The 19562-nt window shown below is 42.4% G+C and overlaps 1 pseudogene; it reads left to right on the top strand.

The window, feature by feature from the left end:
- Positions 1-1508: 1508 nt before the first annotated feature.
- On the top strand, positions 1509-18988 carry LOC110710343 (annotated as a pseudogene).
- The last annotated feature ends 574 nt before the right edge of the window (positions 18989-19562 follow it).

Here is a 19562-nt window from a genome sequence, read left to right as displayed (position 1 = left end):
CTCTGTTACAGTGATTACATGTTCCAACTTAAGGAAGGATGTTAAGATAGAATATATCTTATATGATAATATTTTAGGAAATATTGTGATATTGTGTGATATTATCTTTTGATAGGTTGATTATTCCCCAAGCTATACTCTTGTATAAATATATGTGGAAGATGAATGAGAAACTTTGAAATCTTATGATTAGTTTGACACATTGTCATATATTGACATACAAGTTTCCAAACAAGATTAGGACACTAATGATTAGAAGACTAATTGTGTCCATTTTTTTTTTCAATTTTCGATGATTACGGAGTTCATTCAATATTTCAATAACAATGATAAGGAAGAATTAGTCTTTGAATACTTCGTGGTGGCTGGCGTTATAGAGATTTGGTCTCATTTAGTGGTGTTTTTTCGACTGGACAATAAGAGAAGACAACAGTTCAAATTTTTTCACAACCTAGTTTTGATCCATAAATCATTAGTTAAACTAGTTTTTACGAACATTTTTGTCTGTAAGGTAATGACCTAAATGATGTTAGGTGATAACCTAAAGTGATAGACAATCATTAAATAAAAACAAATAAATAGTTGGTCACCTATAAAATATGTACAGCGCATTTTGTGTGCGGCTAGCGACACCATGTAACCGCTTATAAAAGAACAATGTAACCCCTATAACACTGATCGAGTAATCTCTATAATACTTATCGAGTAACCCTTAAAATACTAAGTAACCCTTGTTATACTTACAAAGGAACTCTTATAATATTGACCGAGTAACCCCTATAACACTAATGAATTAATCTCACGATGACTAGTCACACCGTGTGTCCAATCACATATAAGAATTTGTGAAATACGTGATAGATGTCAATCAATAAATAAATATTTCCTCCGTCCCATATACTTGACACAGTTCCCATTTTTGTTCGTCCCACAATACCTGACATGTTACTAAATATGGAATAGAACCACTAATAAAAAATATTTGCCCACATTTTATCTCTCCTCACCTACCCCACTGTCACCCCACTTGTTGTTTTCTTGTAAGATAAAAATACAAAAGATAATTTTTTATATAATAAACAAATATTTTAAATAAATCCACATGTAGTTTTCTTAAACTACGTGTCCACCCCAACGTTCCAAGTATTATGTAACGGAGGGAGTAATTTAAAATTTTTATTAATTATCTCTGACAACAATTTCAGGGGCAGTAGAAGATTAATAAAGAATTTAAAGTGCTGGGATTGGGTCTGGGATGGACACACCAGTGACACCTCATGACCACACAGGCACACCGCACACAGAGTCTATGTAGCAAGTTTTTAATGTGCTAAATTAGATTTGGGACCCTCCATATCTGCAAGACTGCAAGTGGTTGGAGATTTAGCTGAAATTTGAAGCTCCTCAACCCTCCATGTCCTTTTAATGCTTTAAATTCAGTTTTATTATTATTATTATTATTATTATTATTATTATTATTATTATTAGTAGTAGTAGTAGTAGGTAAGTTGTACTTATAATTCGTCTATTGAATAATTTCTCCAATCTATTTCCATTCCTTTTTATTTGCTGCACGTTTTATTTTTATTCTGTTCATTTTCCGCATATTGCTTCAAAAAGATATCGACTTGTATGGAGGTAAGAAATCGAAATCGATTAGCTTAAATGAATATACTTTGCTTTAAAATCACATTATTTGAGCCTAAAATCTGTATTTTCTTGCAGGAACATAACAATCATGAGACAAGGAATCAACAAAACGGTTTCCTAAAAGGAGGGGTACGTAAGAACAACTTAATTCGTGAATTATTTACTCGTTTTATTTTTACATTACATGCTTGTTAACACACAATTTTGATCCTCACAATTAAACAGTACTATCGTATCGAGCCTTCTAAATGGCGAAAACCCCCTACGATAGTAAATGGTTTAAAAAACGCGGTAGAACAAGATCTTGCAACTTTTACTTTCCCAGGACACAACAGAGGTCAAGCAACACCATCATCAATAACTAAACTCATTGGCGAAACCCTTCCTCCATGACTTAGTCGAGTTAGACAACCTTAGTAACCCGGAAGGCCCGTTTTTCGAAGCACAAAAGCAAGCAGCCGAGGTTTTCGGGGCGTCGAAAACATGGTTTCTTGTAGGAGGTACAACTTGTGGAATTCATGCTGCTATAATGGGTGCTTGTAATCCTGGAGACACCATGATTATTCCTCGCAATTCTCATAAATCGGCTACCTCTGCAATGGTTTTATCTGGATTGGTTCCGAAGTATATATTTCCTGAGTATGATTTTGATTGGGATTTACCTACAATTGTCTCTCCATTTCAGGTAAGTTTCACATCTTTTTAATGAACATTAAAATGAGTTCATATAGTTTTGTGTACTTTTTGATGTCTTTTCATTTTGTTACTCTTTAAGCTAAATCTTGTCTACTACTGAAGTGGATTGGAATTACTGAAAAAATTAAATTCTGTTTACAAATTGAATTTATTTAGCAGCTATATATAATTTACTGAATAAGAAGTATGTATTGATAAAATAAGCAAAATCAATTGAGAGTGTTTGGAAATTACTCGTAGAACTTTTGCAATAAATGTGTGTGAAAAAGTGTAGAATCATAAGTATTTTGAATAATACAGAGTAAAATAGAGTATAATTTTTTAAATGGAAAATTAAAAATTAATGAAAAGCTGTCACGTACTTTGAACAATAATAATGTAGCGGCTTTTGTTTTAGTATTAGTTATACACTACATGAAACTTGTGCGATGCACGGTTTATTTGTATTTTCTTACAACTTATTTTTTCGTATGTTTGTAATAAAATTTGTTACTTTATTTATTCGTTGTACGTAGTATATCATGTTATCATTTAATATTTTTATTTTATTTATTTTAAAATAACTTGAGAATGTATCATAATTTTGTAAGGTATATTCTCTTTGTCTTGTCTAAACTTTCACAAATTCCTAATATCAAAAGATGATATTTTATATTTATTTAATTTAAACTTTAAAATCTCATTCGCCAATTTTACTTATGGAATTTGAATTATTTAATTCTAAAAGAAATCACAAATCTCTTATCTAATTGGAATTAATGCCTATTTATAATAATAACAAATCATTAGATGAAATAAATTCATAATAAAGTTTATTATAAGATATGATAAATTTTATTAACGTAAAACTTAATCTTTGACATGAATAAATGATAAATGATGAATTTTTTTTTTTTTTGTTTTTTGGCTAGAAAAAGAGAAAGGATATGTTTTTAATTTCAATGATTTTTTCTCATTTTTGTATCTAATTTAAAACCTTTTTTTTTTTTAGAAACAACTATATTTTTTTTTAATTGAACGTGATTTCATTTTCTTTATTAGTATATTTCCATAAAATATTTTATTATAATCACTTGTCATACTTTCAATTTTTTTTCATCTAATCCATTTTTTATTAAATATCTATTGAACGTGAATTTCTTTTTTCTTTTTTTTTTAAAAAAAAATTTTAATAGTATTTTTTTTATGTTTACGAAATAAAATAAATTGTTTTTTTTTCTTAGATAAATTTTCCAATTTTAAAAGATTTTATTTTATTTTTATAATAAATTTAAATTTTTAATTTTTAATCTTACTTGGCGCTTTAAAATAAAAATCCTACGTGGCATAATCCTATACGTAAAGCTCTAAAAATACTAAACCTACACGGCGCTCTAATAATTTTTAAAAAATCAAAATTCTAGGTGGCTCTCTAAAATCTTGGCAAAAAACTCTCCTTTATATAATTGAACGTGATTTCATTTTTTTATTAGTATGTTTTTATAAAATATATTATTATAATCACTTGTCATATTTTCATTATTTTTTTTATCTAATCCAATTTGTTTTTTAAATATCAATTAAACGTGAATTTTATTTTTTTTAGTTTAATAGTATTTTTTTTATATATACAAAATTTAATAAATTGTTTCTTTTCTCTTAGATAAAATTTCCAATTTAAAAAGGCAGTATTTTATTTTTTTAGATATATATTTAATTTTAATCTTACGTGGCGCTTTAAAATAACAATGCTACGTGACATAATCCTATAGGTAATGCTCTAAAAATACTATTCCTAATTGAACGTGATTTCATATTTTTATTAGTATATTTTTTATAAAATATATTATTATAATCACTTGTCATATTTTCATTTTTTTTATCTAATCCAATTTTTTAAAATATCAATTGAACATAAATTTTATTTTTTTAGTTTAATAGTATTTTTTTATATATAAATAAAATAAATTGTTTATTTTCTCTTAGATAAAATTTCCAATTTAAAAAGATAGCATTTTATTTTATAATAAATTTAAAATTTTAATTTTAATCTTACATGGCGCATTAAAATACAATCGTGGCATAATCCTATAGGTAATGCTCTAAAAGTACTAATCCTACATGGAGCTCTAATTAATTTTTTAAAATCAAAATCTTAGGTGGCTCTCTAAAATATTGGGAAATAACTCCCCCTTTATATATATATACTAGTTTTTTGCCTTGGCGATGCACGAATTGTCCTAAACTTTTTAGCTTAAATACGATTAATAATAACCCCTTTTGATAATATAAAGTATTAAGGCATACGATATCATATCGCTTATATTTATATAATATTGTAGTTTTTGTAGTTTTATTTGTAAATAAATATCTATGTTATTATTAATTTGATATTTTTTTTATTGAACTTAAATTATTTCTAATGAATTAAAAGTATTTTTACCAAACTAAAATTATTTTTTTTGATTAAAACTTATTTTTACGTATTTTCTATTTTTCTATTAAAATATATTATAAATGGATCTCGTTTTAAAGAACTTTTAAAAACGAATATAATGATGAAAATAGTACTAAGATTAAAAGTTATAATTAATTCTGTATATATGAAATATTAGAAGTATATCGATAATTAAACACTATAAAATATTTTTATCTTAGAAAAATTTATCCAAAATTCGCTTACTTAGCATCTTACGTGACACAATAATACTTATATTTCGCCTACGTGTCGTTGTCTCATAGCCTGGCTGCGAGACCGGCTTTATATATTAGTGATATGATATGAACTTAGATTTGGATTTTTTTATATAACCCGTAAAATCTCTATTCAATTTTTATATTTTTTTTTACAATCTTAAAAAATGAAAAAAGAAATAATTAGATTTAATCCGCACAAATTTTGTCATTAACCCGTAAAGTGTTAGCATAAAAAAAATTAAAAAAAAAAAAAAAAAATTTACCACTGTTTCGGGGTTTTTTGATGTGTCCTGCGGGAGAGTTACAATTCCGAGAATGCCCTTCGACGCCTGTGCCTGCAAAATCACGAAGACTCCTGGGGGTAGGAGCTCCGCCTCCGACGATCAAGTTAGTAAAGATACGGGAGGTAGAATGCACGTAATGTGGAAGTTACTTCTCGCGTAATGGGAGAATTCCGCAATTAATATTGCTCGGGGTAAGTGTGTTTCTTTTTGAGGAGTATTCAATGTGATCAACAAATGTTCCAGCCCCCATTAATGAGGGTCCTTCCACTATTTATAGTCGGGAAGGGATGGTTCCCCTTTTAGGGTTTAGAGGACACGTGTCAGCAGAGGATTGGAGCCCTGCTGACCAACGGCTGGATGCCACGTGTCACTAGGCCATTGGGCCACGTGTTTAGGGTATTTTTACCCCAAACATTTGCCCCTCACTGGTGCTGACGTGGCAGGGTGCCACGTGGCGCCGGTGAAAGGTTTTTTTTTTTTTTTTTTTTTTTTTACTCTTCAGATTCCTTTTGAAGGATGGAAAAGCAGAAGGCGAAGAGTCACGACTTTTCACCTTCTGGGACAAATTCTATAAATAGGAGAAGGTGTCCCCCGAGCTCTCATTTACAAACTTTGCCAAATTTCTGAAGATTTGAGAGCAACCAGCAATTTGAGAGTTGAGAGCATTCGGAGTTGAGATTCGTTGAGAGCAACCGGTCTACAGACCGTCTGGGTCGTTGCAAGCTAGCCAAAGGTTTTCGAGAGGGTAACCAGAGAAACCCACCCGGATTTTGAACCGCCTGCGTCTTCGCAAGCATCCCAGAGAATTTCCAGATTTTCTTCTAGGTACCGTCTCTATACTTTCTAGCTTTTTCATGTATTTCCGTTTGAGTCTTTTACTCGCATTTTTGTTCATTGGTCCCATAAGTAGATGGACCCCTTATACCCATACCCGGAACCTAGCTGTGAACTCAGCCGGTTTATTAGTACGGCTGAGTCTAGAACTGGGTCTGCCGCCTCTGTTCTTTGGGACAACCCTTTTTCAACACCCATATCGACCGACTTTGTGTCTGTGCAGGACACAATGGCCAGAATCCGGTCTACTGCCAGAGATCCCAACTACAGAAGTGGGAGCTCAGATGAGCAGCCGCCTGAGGTCCCAGCTTCAGGCGGTGAAGTAGAGCATGGAGAGGTAGAGCAGAGAGGCTCACCCGGGGGCGCTCCTAGCACCCCGGGTGATAGCATTTTAAACGAAGAGAGTGCTCCCCTCCAGGAGACCAGAGAGCAGGTAGGCTCTGATAAGGAGGTCTCCAACTCCCAAGCCGGCTCTGATGCCGGTCACGTTCAAAGTAGCAGTAGCAGCTACTTAACCGAATCTGAGGATAGCAAGGAGGCGGAGAGGCCTTCTTGGGATAATAGGAACGATCCTCTCATGATCGCCGTCTCCTCCAAGGACCGCGAGCTCATGCGGGCTGCGCTGCCAGATTTTATCAAACGGCGGCCGCTGGGTGGTGACTATACAATAAAAGTCCCGGCTGCTCTGGGAACAATATGGTGGGAGGATGGACAACCGAACGCGAACGCTTGGTTCGGGTGCTACGAGGCGGCCTTCGTGGCCGGAGTCCGCTTCCCTCTCCACGACACAATAAAAGCCATACTTAGGGGGTATGGCCTAGGTCTCTGGCAACTAACCCCCAACTCATGGGTAAATATTTTAGGGTATATCGCCGCCTGCGAGATGCAGGGCCTCAACCCCGGCTGGGAGGCGTTTGCCCACATGCATTACTTGAGTAGGAGCCCAGGCGGCTGGAGAGCCTGGTATACCTTGACCACCCAGCCCAAATACCTTATGACCTTGGACAAGCCATCCAAATGGTCGGACTGGAAGCACCGGTTCTACCTGGTTAAGGCCCCAACTACGGCAGAGAACAGAGAATTCCGGATCTACAACCGGAAACCAGAACTCTTGGGGACCAAGTGCTGCCTGCCCCCTGTCCCGGAGGATGATAGAGAGACCATCCTTGACTCCGGGTTTTTTGAGTTAGTTCCTGACACCCTCTCATCCGGAGAGATAGTAAGGGTACCTAGAAACTGGGTGCCCAAACATGAATTTTTTAGGGACGAATGTTTCTTGTCCGCTTGTGGCCTAAGCAGCATGTTTAAAAAACGTATGTATTCGGAACTCAGCCGGTTTCTTTCGAACCGGATGCTTTTATTTCCTTGCTTATTTATTATCCTAACCGTGTGCCTTCCTCTGCAGAAGAAGCCAAGAGAATGCTGCCCACCGAGAAGACACCGGCTAGGTCGGCTGCCGACATCCGGAAAGCCAATCTCGAGAAAAAACTTGCTGCCCAGGCGGCGAAGAAGGTATAACCGTCTGATCCTTCTCGTTTATGTCAATCCTTTTATCCCATAACTTATATTTTTCTCGTTTACAGGACGGGAAGCAGATGCCCCGGTCCCTTCAAAAACAGGTCAGGCCTCCGCCGACCCAACAAGAGTCTGCATCCAAGGTGCAGAAGACAGCCGACCGGCAAACTACCGGCGGTAAATCAATAAGGGTCCCAGACGGGCTCGGATCTGCGGATGTGCTTTCTGCCATCCCATTGAGGACCGCAACCGGTCCCTCTGAAGGCCGTTCGGGCCGCCAAGGTAACTTCGACCTTACACTGCTTGATCTGCCCATGCGGGTCAAGTCTTATTCACAGTCTCGATCGCAGCCGGGGGATTCTCCAATCAGCCGGCAATCTATAGGCAGAGCATATGCGAGTTTCTCACCGTCTGTTTCTGGTGCAGATAATTCTCCCCGCTGGCCAGACGGGGCACAATATGCCCGGGCCATGCTGAAAGCCGTCCCCAGGGACGAGAAGGAGGCGATCCCTGGGATCAACTCCTTTAATGCCGACCGGGTGCTGGTCGACCTGGCCGACGTATGCTCCAACAACCATGCGGTAATTTTCTTGACGTGCATTTTTAAGTATGCAGTATTAACCGGCTGTATTTTTGCAGGCTATGCTGCGCGTAGAGGGGCTCAAACGAGCTTATACCCGCAAGTCTGAGGAGGTAAGGAGAAGCAAACGGGTTGTTGATGACGCCCATAATGTTGCTGACTACTCTTTGTACATGCATGGCTTAGAATCTAAATCTATACGCATGGAACAGGCGGAGAAGACCAAAGCCCTCCAACAGCAGATTGATCAGCTGAAAAACCAAGTTGACCAACTGCAGGCGTCCCTGGATGATGCCAATAAAAAGTTGGAGGAACAGACTGAGCCCCTCCAACGGCTAAGCAAGGCGGAGACTGAAAATGGCCGCCTTGCCAAAGAGAATGAGCGCCTGCGCAAAGAGGCGGCTGCTGCCAATGAGAACTTCAAGGCCACCTTGGTGTCGGAGCAGGAGAGGCTCATTGAAGAGAATGAGCATGACTGTGCAAACCGGATGCAACGGGCGTTTTCCCTCATCCACCCGGAGGCGGACTTCACCGTCTGGGAACTCGCCTTCAAATATTCTGATCTTGCCATTCTGGCCGAGGAGGCGAACGAGCCGGGGCCCGGACCCTATGACGCTTGGGTTAGGGAGGAGATTGCGCGACGGCAGGCGGAGGCTGCTGAAGAGGAAGAAGTCGTTCCTGAAGCCGACGCAGCCACTCACCCTGATCCAACCCAGAACCAACCGGAATAGGACCGGCTCATTGTTCGCCTGGAGTAGCAACTACTTCCCGGCCTGCGAGCCTAGCATTATCTTGTAATAGCGCCGGATGAGATGGGCTAGGCTGTAATAATTTTTATTTTGAATATAAACATTTTCACCGGCTGAGCCGGCTTTTGAATGCTTTTTATGTTTCTGCACTCCAATATTAGAATTCTTGTTATTTTTTATACATATTTCTGCGAGGATAACCAAAAGAACCCCGCCGGTAACACTACCGCTTGGGTCTGCGCAAACAGCAAAGAAATTTGCAAAGGTTGCCAAGAAGACCCCACCGGTAACACTGCCGTCTGGGTCTTTACAAACTAGGCGAAGAAATTTGTAGGGGTTGCCAAGAAGACCCCACCGGTAACACTGCCGTCTGGGTCTTCGCAAACTAGGCGAAGAAATTTGCAAGGGTTGCCAAGAAGACCCCAACGGTAACACTGCCGTCTGGGTCTTCGCAAACTAGGCGAAGAAATTTGCAAGGGTTGCCAAGAAGACCCAACGGTAACACTGCCGTCTGGGTCTTCGCAAACTAGGCGAAGAAATTTGCAAGGGTTGCCAAGAAGATCCCACCGGTAACACTGCCGTCTGGGTCTTCGCAAACTAGGCGAAGAAATTTGCAAGGGTTGCCAAGAAGACCCCACCGGTAACACTGCCGTCTGGGTCTTCGCAAACTAGGCGAAGAAATTTGCAAGGGTTGCCAAGAAGACCCCACCGGTAACACTGCCGTCTGGGTCTTCGCAAACTAGGCGAAGAAATTTGCAAGGGTTGCCAAGAAGACCCCACCGGTAACACCGCCGTCTGGGTCTTCGCAAACTAGGCGAAGAAATTTGCAAGGGTTGCCAAGAAGACCCCACCGGTAACACTGCCGTCTGGGTCTTCGCAAACTAGGCGAAGAAATTTGCAAGGGTTGCCAAGAAGACCCCACCGGTAACACTGCCGTCTGGGTCTTCGCAAACTAGGCGAAGAAATTTGCAAGGGTTGCCAAGAAGACCCCACCGGTAACACCGCCGTCTGGGTCTTCGCAAACTAGGCGAAGAAATTTGCAAGGGTTGCCAAGAAGACCCCACCGGTAACACTGCCGTCTGGGTCTTCGCAAACTAGGCGAAGAAATTTGCAAGGGTTGCCAAGAAGACCCCACCGGTAACACTGCCGTCTGGGTCTTCGCAAACTAGGCGAAGAAATTTCGACCCAAAACCAAACCGGATGGCGTCTGGGTAATTGCCCCTGGATAGTGGTCTGGGTCTTTGCAAGCCAGGCGACTATCCATATGATATAGCTCGAATATACACTAAGTGCCAACATTAGATTCGGGAGCCAGTCGGTTTATACTGAATTACCGGTCGGGACTTCGCAAAAGAATCACGCCAGATTAGGATGTCCATTCACCGGTTGGGCTTTTGCAAGCATACCCCTGAATGAATTATGGCCTAGACCAAATGTTTAGGCCTGCTCTTAGAGAGTCAGGCGGCGGTACTGAGTACCGGCTGTCCTTCCAAAAAGTGAGCCGGCTGCAAATTTGGGGTTGCTAGCTTGCCTTTTTTGGTGCGAAGGATCGTCAGGCGGATTTGACCGCCTGTGTGATCGCTTAGAACAATTTACCACCCAAATGGGAGATGTTCTCTTCGATGAATTCACCCGTAGGGGTGTCACCGGATGATTTTAGGCCTGCTCTTAGAGAGTCAGGCGGATTTGTCCAAAAAGTGAGCCGGCTGCAAGTTTGGGGTTGCTAGCCTGCCCTTTTTTGGTGCGTAGGATCGTCAGGCGGATTTGTCCGCCTGTGTGATCGCTTAGAACAATTTACCACCCAAATGGGAGATTTTCTCTTCGATGAATTCACCCGTATGGGTGTCACCGGATGAAAAAATTAGTTACTGGTGCCGCTTGTGGTAGGCACAAGACATGGCGGCTGTATACAAAATTGAATGTAATTCTCATTAATCATTTGAAAATTTTCAAAAGATGTACAATGCTTAGAAGTAGTATTTTTTGAGGTTATCTACATTCCAAGTTCTAGGCAACTTTCTTCCGTCTGGAGTTTCCAGGCGGTAAGTGCCGTCTCGTACTTCTTCAAAGATCCGGTAGGGTCCCTCCCAATTTTGGGTTAATTTGCCTTGTTCATTGGCCCTACCGGTTGCCTCCATTTTGCGAAGCACAAAATCTCCTTCTTTCAAAGGTCTTTTACGAACCCGCTTGTTGTAGGCTCTAGTCATACGCAGACGGTAGATCTCATGACGCAAGGCAGCATTCCCCCTTCGCTCTGGAAGAGCGTCTAATGCCAACCGCATGGCTTCCCAGTTAGCCTCCTCATCATATAACATAATGCGTAGAGTAGGCTCATAATGTTCAATGGGAAGAACTGCTTCAGTGCCGTATGTCATGAGAAATGGGGTCTCACCGGTTGCCCCCTTTTCGGTTGTCCGGATAGCCCAAAGGACATGAGGTAATTCCTCTGCCCATAGTCCACCGGCTCTTTCTACTTTCTTCTTTATCCCGTCTGAGATCAACTTGTTAAAAGCCTCAACTTGACCGTTTGCCTGAGGACGGCCAACGGATGCAAAACAATGGGAAATTCCTTGGTCTCCCAACCAGGTCTTCAGGACAGGCGTTTCGAACTGCGGTCCGTTGTCGAAAACCATGGACATTGGAACCCCGAACCGGGTGATGACGTTTCTCCAGATGAAAGAAATCACATCTTTCGTTTTAATCCCTTTCACTGCCTCTGCCTCAACCCATTTGGTGAAGTAGTCTACTGCTACAAGAATGTAGCGGCGGCCGCCTGATGCAGGCGTATAAGGTCCCAAAATGTCCATGCCCCATTTAGCAAACGGAACCGGACTATGGATTGCCGTGAGTTCTGTTGCCGGTTGATGTATCAACTTAGCGAATTTTTGGCACTTGTCGCATCTCTTTACTAGATCCATGGCATCCGCTTCAAGAGTGGGCCAGAAGTACCCTTGCCGTCTGGTTCTTCTGGCCAGGGACCTGCCGCCAATATGCGAGGCACAAAACCCCGCGTGCAGATCTTCCAAAACTTCTCTCCCCCTATCCGGGGTTACACATTTCAAAAACGGCTGCAGGTATCCCTTCCGGAGGAGTTCCCCTTGATGCATAACAAAACTTGAAGCACGCTTCTTGAGCGCTGATGCTTCTGAAGGGTCATCCGGCAAGGTACCATCCGTCAAAAAGGACCGGATGGGATCCATCCAAGTAGCAGTTCTGTCCAAGACTCCAATGGGATCATTCTGAATACTTCGTTTTTCAATGACTTCCCAAAAGACCGTCTTAGGAGCATCACCGGAGGCTGATGATGCCAACTTTGAGAGGGCATCCGCCTGATTGTTTTCAGACCGGGGCACCTGTCGCAGATGAAATTCATCGAAGGACCCAGCCTCCTCTTTGACCGCCTGCAAATATTTGATCATAGCCGGATGGGTGGCTTCGTAGTCACCAAGGTATTGGCTAACGATCAGCTGTGAATCTGAGCAGGCGTCGACCTTTCTTGCACCGGCTGCCTTACACATGCGCAATCCGGCTAGCAGGGCTTCATACTCTGCCTCATTGTTGGAGGCTTGGAACTTAAACCGTAGTGCATATTCAAACTTATCCCCTTCCGGGGAATGACAGATAACACCTGCACCACAGCCGTTCATCGTAGAGCTGCCGTCTACAAATAACTTCCAGACCTGATCAGGGTTTTCCGGGTGCACCGGCCTAGTCATCTCGACAATAAAGTCGGCAAACGCCTGACCTTTCACTGCCCGCCTGGGTTCAAAAGTTATCTCAAGGCCTTGTATTTCAACAGCCCACTTGATCATTCTACCGGATGACTCTATAGCAGTCATCGTACGCTTGAGCGGCTGATCTGTGTATACCACAACCGGATGTGCCAAAAAGTAAGGCTTCAACCGCTTGACTGCTACGAATAAGGTCAACCCAAATTTTTCGATCATGGGGTACCGGAGCTCAGCATTTTTTAAGACATGGCTGATGAAGTACACCGGCAGCTGAATGCCGTCTCTCTCAGCGAGGAGAACGACACTAAGGGCGTGATCAGAGACGGCTAGGTACATGTACAGAACCTCCCGGGGTAGGGGGATCACTAGCCTTGGCAAAGAATGCAAGTGCTGCTTAAGCCTCTGGAATGTCGCCTCTGCTTCTTCACCCCATTCAAACCTTGACCTTTTCCTGATTGCCTGAAAGAAGTAGAGGCACTTGTCACCTGACCGGCTGAGGAACCTCCCCAATGCCGCCAGACAACCGGTCAACTTCTGGACTTCTTTTACAGTGCGGGGAGAATTCATGTCAATTACCGCCTGTATTTTGTCCGGATTAGCTTCGATGCCTCTTTGGTCAATCAAGAATCCGAGAAACTTCCCAGACTCAACACCAAATACGCATTTCTTTGGGTTAAGCATGACCCGGTGCCGCCTGAGTGTGGTGAAGGTTTCTCGCAGGTCTGCTAGGTGATCCGTCTGTAGCTTGGATTTGACTATCATGTCATCGATATACGCCTCTACATTCCTGCCAATCTGGTTGATAAAAACGGTGTTTATCATGCGCTGGAATGTAGCCGGTGCATTCTTCAACCCAAACGGCATCACCGTATAGCAGAATAACCCCTGATCAGTGACAAAAGCCGTCTTCTCCTGATCTTTCTTCTAGAGAGGTATTTGATGGAAGCCGGAATAAGCATCCATAAAGCTCATTAACGCATGGCCGGCTGTTGAGTCGACTAGGCTGTCAATCTTTGGAAGCGGGTAGCTATCTTTTGGGCATGCTTTGTTCAGATCTGTGTAATCCACACACATCCGCCAAGTGCCGTTCGGCTTCTTTACTAGAACGACATTTGCCACCCAATCCGGGTAGTAGCATTGCCTAATGAATCCAGCATCCAACAGCTTTTTGACCTCAGCCGCTGCCGCTTGAGATCTTTCTCCACCATGATCCCTCTTTTTCTGCCTAACCGGCTGCTTTTTGGGATCTACGGCTAGCTTGTGGACAGCAAGATCCGGGCTGACGCCTGGCATCTCTTCCACTTCAAAGGCAAAGATGTCTTTGAATTCCTTTAGCAGCTGGAGCAAGCCTTCTCCCAACCGTTCGAAGGCTACCGTCCCGACCTTGACTGTTCTTTCAGGACGGCTGTCATCTAGGATGACATCAAGGCAGTCACCAGCCGGCTGAGGTCGTTGGTCATCTGACCTTTCCCCGGCTAGTGATTGCTATTTCTCCTTTTTGACGGGTGCCAGTTGGTCCGCCTTTCTTTTCATACCGGCTGCCCTTGGAGTCGGGACTGCTGGGTCGCAGTTATCGATATCTATGGGCTCGCCCTGGCCGGCTGCACCCACAGTTGTCTTGACGTCAGAGAGATAGCACTCTCTTGCCGTCTTCTGGTCCCCGCTTAGGGCACCGACTGTACCATCATCCTTCTGAAATTTGACCAACATGAGGGACAGGATGATGACAGCCTTAGATGCGTTGAGGGTAGGACGGCCAAATATCATGTTGTAGGCGGACAGCTCCTCCACAACTAAAAACTTGACTATCATGTGGCGTCCTTGCCCCTTTTCACCCAGCCGGATCGGAAGATCTATGCTTCCGACCGGATGCACTACTCCACCCCCAAAACCGACTAGTGGGTGAGGAGCCTGGTGCATGTTACCGGATGTGTACTTGAGCTTGGTCAAGCACTGATAACTGATTAGGTCAGACGAGCTCCCGGTGTCTATTAGGATCCGGCCAACCTTCTGGTTGGCAACCTTGCATTCGATGACGATGGGGTCATCATGAGGCCGCCTGACCTTGCCCCGGTCCTTTTCAGAAATAAGGACCTCAGGGAAGATGTCTTTCGACGCCTGGCCCTCATCCACTGAGTTGACCAGCTTCCTGATGTTGTCTTTGGTGCCCCGGATGGTGGGACCCCCTCCGGCAAAACCGCCTGCTATGGTGAAGATGGTCTCTTCATCCGTCTCGGAGTTTACTGGGCCGGTTTTTGCCGCCTGCCCTTTCTTGGCCTGGGTATTACCCTTAGCCTTGGGTAGATAGGATTTTAGGGCCCCCTCATCTGCCAGACGGTCCAATAGCCGCCTGAGGCTATAGCAGCCATTGGTGTCGTGGCCAACATCCTCGTGGTATTGGCAATACTTGCTCTTGTCCCGTTTATTCACGGGGCTTTTCATTTCAGCCGGTTTGTCGAGAGACATCCGGTCTTTGATTTCCAAGAGGATGGTGGAGCAATCTTTTGTGAACTCGTATTTGGGGACATATGGTTCTGACTTCCGCCTGATCTTCTGGGCCGGCTGTCCTGATCGGTCAGCTGCCCAGACCCCTTTTCTCTTTTCTTCCTTTCTTGCCGGCTGATGCTGTTGCCGGCTCTCTTTTTTGTCAGACTTTTTATAATCTGACGGCTGCTTGACAGCACAAAGCTCCGTCGCCTGTATATAGGCTTCAGCTTCAATTAACGCCTCTTGGAGGGTAGCAACCCTCTTCCGGACGAGGTCAAACTTAAAGGTCGACCCATCCTTCAGACCTCGAAAGAAGTCTATATAGGCCACTTCGTCTGATAGTCCTGGAATCTGAATCCTCATCAGATTGAACCGTCTGACGTACGACCGGAGGCCCTCCCGGTCGCCCTGTTGTATTGCCCCTAGGTCGAGGCTAGTCTTTTTGGCAGGAATATTCATTGAGAAATTTGACGTAAACAAGTACGCCAAAGTTCGAAAGCTGTTGATGCAACCGGCTGGTAGGTTACCAAACCACCGCTGAGCTATGCCCTTGAGGGTAGCCGGGAAGCATCGACACCAGACGGCATCATCTAACCCCTGGAGGTACATGAGGTTAGAGTAGGCCATTAGATGGTCTTCTGGGTTGGTGGTGCCATCATAGGCCCCCACCAAAACATTCTTGATCTTAGGCGGCTGTGCCGCCTGGGTTATCTCTGGTGAGAACGCCGTTGGCTGTTCCCCCAAATTTAGCAGGCGCAGCTGCCAGTCCGTGGGTTGGAACGGATGTTGCGCTTGCCCACCGAAAAGACCCGGTGACATGAAAGGGGATCCACCCAACCCATTCGGTGTGCCGAATAGGCCAGGCTGGATCACTTTGGGTCCAGACCGGGCAGAAGCTTCGCCCGTCTGGCTCCTAAGGTTCGTTCCCGCACGCCTGTGTGAGACGTCATGGAAACTGTCCGGGAAGGTCGACGTTGAGGCCGACGCAGACGCCTGACCTCGCTTCTCTTGGAGAAATGTGCGGGCGTCTGAGAATGTTTTCTTGGAGCCATCCGGCTGTACGTGCCGGATGGCCTTTCGCAGCTCCCCTTGAGGAAAACGGAGTCTGCTTGGATCAAACCTTAAGCCCTCCCCCTCCTTTGGCTTGGGATGAGGGGTAGGAACTCGTTCTTTGACCGCCTTCTTTCCAGAAGGCTTCTTGGCCAGCTGACCCTTCTTTGGAGTAGCTGACCGGATGAGGCTCTTGATCTCACCCTTGAAACTATTCATGAAAGACATGAGTTCGTTTCTTGTAACGGGGGCTGAGCCTTCCACCGTTTGGGCAATTCCAGCCGATTGCCCGGCTGGGTTGTTGGGAGCAGCTTGGCTGATTTCCCGTTCTCTTCTATCTTTAGCACGAGGGTGCTTCGTTCTGAAAGACCCATCCGGGGCCACATATGTTTCAATTTCGTCGCCACTTTCATGGTCCGTCTGGACCTCAGGCTCGACCACAGGCCGTTTGCCCTGATTCGGTGACACAGTATCAGAAGTCATCTTAGAAGTACTCTCCCCACAGACGGCGCCAAATGTTTCGGGGTTTTTTGATGTGTCCTGCGGGAGAGTTACAATTCCGAGAATGCCCTTCGACGCCTGTGCCTGCAAAATCACGAAGACTCCTGGGGGTAGGAGCTCCGCCTCCGACGATCAAGTTAGTAAAGATACGGGAGGTAGAATGCACGTAATGTGAAAGTTACTTCTCGCGTAATGGGAGAATTCCGCAATTAATATTGCTCGGGGTAAGTGTGTTTCTTTTTGAGGAGTATTCAATGTGATCAACAAATGTTCCAGCCCCCATTAATGAGGGTCCTTCCACTATTTATAGTGGGGAAGGGATGGTTCCCCTTTTAGGGTTTAGAGGACACGTGTCAGCAGAGGATTGGAGCCCTGCTGACCAACGGCTGGATGCCACGTGTCACTAGGCCATTGGGCCACGTGTTTAGGGTATTTTTACCCCAAACAACCACCACTAGACAGCTTCCGTCCATGTATGATGAATTTGTTAAGTGGTGCAAAATAAAATGAAATTAAAATAATAATTAAAGTGATAAATTAGATGAAGAATAATTTCAATTACTAGTAGTTAAACTCAAAACTATGTTTGCTTTTTTTTTTTGTTGACAGTCAAAACTATGTTTTCTAAAGATGGTAGATATATGGAGAAAAAAATAAAAAAAATAAAAAATAAAAAATCATTTAATATAAACCCATATTTTAATTTTTTAAGGAGGTGAAATTTGATCATTTGATGTATCACAATATGCTATAATTAATTACGCTTAACTTTTGTTCATGATTGGATAATTGTTTGCTAATACGAAGTATAATTTAACTCAATCTCAGGTAAAAAAGGCAATTGAAGAATTAGAAGTAGAAGGCATCAAACCAGGTGCAGTTTTCATTACTTCCCCTACTTATCAAGGTATATGCAGCAACATAAAAGAGATCTCTACACTATGTCACCTACACAACATCCCTCTTATTGTAGACGAGGCTCACGGTGCTCACTTCGGATTTCATCCATCCCTTCCTTTACCGGCCCTCCAGCAGGGGGCCGATTTGGTGGTTCAATCCACACATAAAGTGCTACTCTCTCTTACACAATCCTCTATGTTACATTCATCTAGAGATAACATTATTGACGAGGATAAAATCAGTAAATGCCTTCAAACCCTTCAAACAACTAGTCCAAGTTCACTTCTTTTAGCTTCATTAGATGCTTCTACAACTCAATTGAAGGAAAACCCTTTAAGTGCTTTTGACAACGCAATAAATCTAGCAAATGAGGCTAAAAACACACTCAAATTCTTGGCATCGCCATCTTGGATCATCCTTACATGGACCCTTTACGAGTCACTGTTGGAGTTTATGATCTTGGCGTTTCAGGATATGAAGCTGATGACTTCATATATATGGATCAAAGGGTAGTGTCCGAGCTCTCTGGATCGCGTTTTGTCACGCTTCCATTTTCTCCCGGAACATGTAAAGAACATGTTAATAGGCTAATCTTGGCGTTTAAGCACTTGTCATCATCGTCGTTCATCCAACATAATACAAAGAACAATGGAAGGGCAGGTGTTGATCTCGAACCATGGAGTGATATCAAGATGAAACTTACACCAAGAGAGGCGTTCTTTGCAAAGAAAAAAAAGGTAGATATAAAAGATGCTATTGGAAAAATATGTGGTGAGTTGATATGTCCATTCTCACCTGGATTTCCCATTCTATCTCTTGGTGAAGTTATATCAGACAGAGTTATAGATACTTTGCAACAATCTATAGTTGATGGTGCTAAAGTAATAGGGAGTTTTGATCCTCTTCTGTCTTCAATACTTATATGTGACGTTTAAACATGTTATTTAAATATGTGCTTGGGTTGCATCCGTCACCGAGATAAACGATGTTTATTTACTTCACAATATCAAAGAAGATTCTATCCTAAAATCATATAGCAATAACAATAATCCCATGGTATTTTATCAATAAGTGAAACAAGATTTTGTGGACATGATTTTATAATTATTTTAGGTCTAACTTTCCATAGGATCAAATTTATGGCATATATATTTATAATTTACAAGTATTATCATTTATTTTCAACTTGACAATTTGGTTTGTTTTGGTGCAAAATTGGCTTTCCATTTTGAGCTCTTATTATTTTTTTTATATTTTTTTTAATAAAGATTGATTCATAAATAAAAAGTCATACGATATCTACAAAGAGATTTATATATAACAAATACATGACAATTGAATCAAATAAAAACAACCTTTCAGAAAAGCTACGATCGTTGTCACATTCACAAATCATACATTTTTTATACCCTCTTTCACATCGCTATATGATTTACAAGGGGGTCTATCGATCTGTTGTAGCCGCGAAGAAATTGTTTGCCTGATTCGTTTGGTTGTAATCGAAAGATTAACCTCTTTTTTTATCCCGCACAAATCTTTACCCATGAAACAACTCTACATCAATCCATCAAAACATAAAAGAAAATCCTCCCTTAAAAGAGAGAATAAAAATCTTTTATTTTGAAGGAGAAAAATCCTCCTCAAGAAAAAGAAAAGTCTTTTCTTTCGAGGGAGAAATGTTCCTCGTGGAAGAGGAAGAGTTATTATAAACCTATAAGGTTATAACAAACAAAAATAAAGAGAAAACACTACAAGAAAACAGCCCATTTCCGACGGACACGTAATTCCGTCGGAATATTTGAAATTTTCGACGAATTTTTTTCATCGTATATTTCCGACAAATTCAAACAACCCGTCGGAAATTTCCGATCGGAATATTTGTACTTTCCGACGAAATATTCCGTCGGAA

This window comes from Chenopodium quinoa, unplaced genomic scaffold (genome assembly GCF_001683475.1).
Source record: "Chenopodium quinoa cultivar QQ74 unplaced genomic scaffold, ASM168347v1, whole genome shotgun sequence".
Classification (NCBI taxonomy): domain Eukaryota; kingdom Viridiplantae; phylum Streptophyta; class Magnoliopsida; order Caryophyllales; family Amaranthaceae; genus Chenopodium; species Chenopodium quinoa.
Note: the sequence above shows the minus strand (reverse complement) of the source record. Positions and strands in the feature narration are given on the sequence as shown.